The sequence below is a fragment of the Dipodomys spectabilis genome, unplaced genomic scaffold (genome assembly GCF_019054845.1).
Source record: "Dipodomys spectabilis isolate Male_0828 unplaced genomic scaffold, ASM1905484v1 ptg000350l, whole genome shotgun sequence".
NCBI lineage: Eukaryota > Metazoa > Chordata > Mammalia > Rodentia > Heteromyidae > Dipodomys > Dipodomys spectabilis.
This window is the reverse complement of record NW_024871027.1, coordinates 835,906-838,882: the sequence shown is the minus strand read 5'-3', so window position 1 is coordinate 838,882 and position 2,977 is coordinate 835,906. Positions and strand designations below refer to the sequence as shown.

The following is a 2,977-nucleotide window of genomic DNA, read 5'->3' as shown; positions in this document are numbered from 1 at the left end:
CAAAATTGTAAAGTTCATTTTTCAACATAGTGTCTTGTGCATCTTATTGTTACAATGGGTTAACCTGTATCCCTATTTGAGCATTTTTTTCCCTTCCCCTCCCCAAATTAGAGGAGCATACATACAATATGTAAGTGCACCAACTTCAAATACAGAGAAAACAGGGGTTATAGCGTGGGGATAAACACAAATAAACAAAATAAATGACATCGCACATTATAAGTACGTTAGAAACAATAGCAAGAAACAAAAAAACCCACTTGTGTCCCTATCTTGAGGTTCAATTTCTTTAACATCATCTTATCTGGTTATATGCACATATCTTTTGAACTTTTCGGCTTATCCCAGACATACATTCGTCATTGACAATAAGGGAAATCATCGGACCTATGTTTCTTTGGACTTGGCTTAATTTACTCAATATTTTTTTTCTGTTTCCTAACAAATTGGGAGATATCATTCTTTCTGATGGAGACATCGAATTCCATTGTGTATATATACCACATTTTCTTGATCCATTCATCTAATGGGGGCATCTGGGTTGGTTCCATATCTTAGCTATCATAAATAATGTTGCAATAACCATAGTTGTGTTGGTAGTTTTAGTATGGTCTTGTTCATGATCATTTGGGTAAATCCCCAAAAGTGGGATTACTGTGTCATAGGGGAGTTTTATGTGGAGTCTTCTGAGGAACCTCCATACTGCTTTCCAAAGTAGTTGAACAAGTTTATACTCCACCAAGAATGCAGTATGGTTCCTTTGTGGCCACATACCTTTCAGCATCTGTTGTTGTAAAAATATGGAAGGTTCCAAGAATTTGCATGCCATCCTTGTACAGGGTGCATGCTATTCTTCTCTGTATCAATACAATGTTAGTGTATATGATGCTAATTTGAGCACAGAACATTTTTTATATATAAAGCATAATTTTATTTATTTCATTAAACTAGACAATTCAACAAAAAGCAAGTTCAAAAGAACAGTTGTGAAATTTTAGAATCATGTATTTCTTACATAAGCACACATTTAAGAATAAAATCAAGATAGACATGTCAAAAACAAAATAATTCCAGATATTTGTAGTTCAAGAGATGTGTAGGAGGAAGAATTCAATTATTCTATACAAGGCACCTGTCAAAATGAACATTGAAGCAAATGTTAAGTTTTGTTAAACGTTTTAAAGTTTTAAATATGCTTAATTTTGGGATTTTGCTTATATATGCCAAAAATAGGACTGTTTGCCAGGTATAAAACTTTTCTGTAAAGTATTTAAGATTTATGGTAGCAGACATTAAGTACTAAGTATGTACATTTCAGAGTTTATGGAAACTTTATTAATGAGAAGTTGCAAAGTCTTTATGTAAAGAAGAAGATTTAAGAGTTAAGATTTTAACTACACAGTTTCTGTTAAAACTTTTGGGATTCCTTACTTTATTTGTTAGCAAGGAGTAAATGATGATATAAGCCATAATGTACACATGTATGTTACTATTCACACACATACATATACACATGTATACATGCACACATGGAGAAAGACACATAATTACAGCCAACACAAGTTTCACCAGTTGTCGAATATACATTAAACGGAATACTTGGAACAATATATGTTGAAGATGTATTTGTCCCTAAGAGTTCATTTACCACTCCTTTTATCTCAAAACAGGAATTTTTAGAGAGATTTGGCTTATAAAATGCAGTACAAGTGATAGCAAGTCACTTGGAAATCTCAGTAAGTATAAGTCATATGGTATCTCCCTGCTCCTCAGGGAATGCTTACTCTCGTAGACACTCTCAACAACCAAAGTAGAAGGAGAATACCCTGGTAAAGAGTAAAGTTATAAGGGTTTAAATGGCATCATTACTTAAGCTCTTTTTCCAACATCCAGCATGAATTCCTAGGCAGATGAGTGAGTCCTCAGAAAACTGGACTCTACATATAATTTTAACTAACCCATGTGTAAATTGCTATGTGAGAAATGCTGACTGAGGTCTTGCTGATTTCCTGGCCAAGAAAATAAGAAAGAAAAAGAAAGTATTTTTAATGTTTTAAAGTTTGAGAATAATTTGTAACCTGTCAATAAATGTGTAGAACACAATTATGCCAACTGACAAAAAATTGATGGCATTTCATTTATGTGCTCTTGGACTTGGACGGTGATTTTAGATGTGTCTACACAAGTAGAATCAGCATAAATCAAGCCAGCATTTCTTCATTTAAGATATAATGATACTGGTTGACCTATGTAACAGTGAAATATACAAGACACTCTACTAGAGGATGGGTGAAAGTGGGAGGTGGAGAGGTGTGAAGGGAAGGGATGGTAGGGGAAAAACAAAGTAGGGGGTAACAATGCTGAATAAGAAATATACTCATTTCCTTACTTATGTAACTGTAACCCCTCTGTACAGTATTTATAATAAAATATATGTTAAAAAGATACAAGGAAAACTTCTGTGCTTATGTGAAATTGTATTTGTCACTCAATATGAGTAAGGTATTGGTTTTAGAACCACAGGCTTATTACTTTGGATACTCAAAAACTCTACATGAACACAATATATTATTTACATTAGAATCTGCCCACAACTAGTGCAGTATAATTGCTATGAGAATTTTTTACTACATTCTATGTTTGTAATGAAAACTAAAAGTGTATGCACTATAAACAGATACAAATTTTTTCAGATAAATTTTGTATGCAGTTTGTGGATGGAATATGGAGAGCAATTTTGAAAAGCACAAATTTCATCAAAAAGACCAGTCTGCAAATTGTAACAAGGATCTAATACAGCATCATTGAATAGTATGGAACTCCAAGGAGAACTACTTGAATTGAGACAATATCAGAAAATGTAACAATCTTAGGACTTTTTAGAAATGCAGCTGCTAGATTTCTCATGTAGAGCTTTCATAACTGTTTGTGGAGCACAAATGAGAACCTTACTGAAGTGTAGATGGTTTTCCCTCAA

At 33.3% G+C, this 2,977-nt stretch overlaps 1 non-coding gene across 1 annotated transcript; it reads right to left on the bottom strand.

Moving 5' to 3' along the window:
• Positions 1-794: 794 nt before the first annotated feature.
• LOC122095427 lies at positions 795-901 on the bottom strand. The gene has a single exon (XR_006145131.1). It is a non-coding gene; the product is annotated as a U6 spliceosomal RNA (small nuclear RNA).
• Positions 902-2,977: the final 2,076 nt, after the last annotated feature.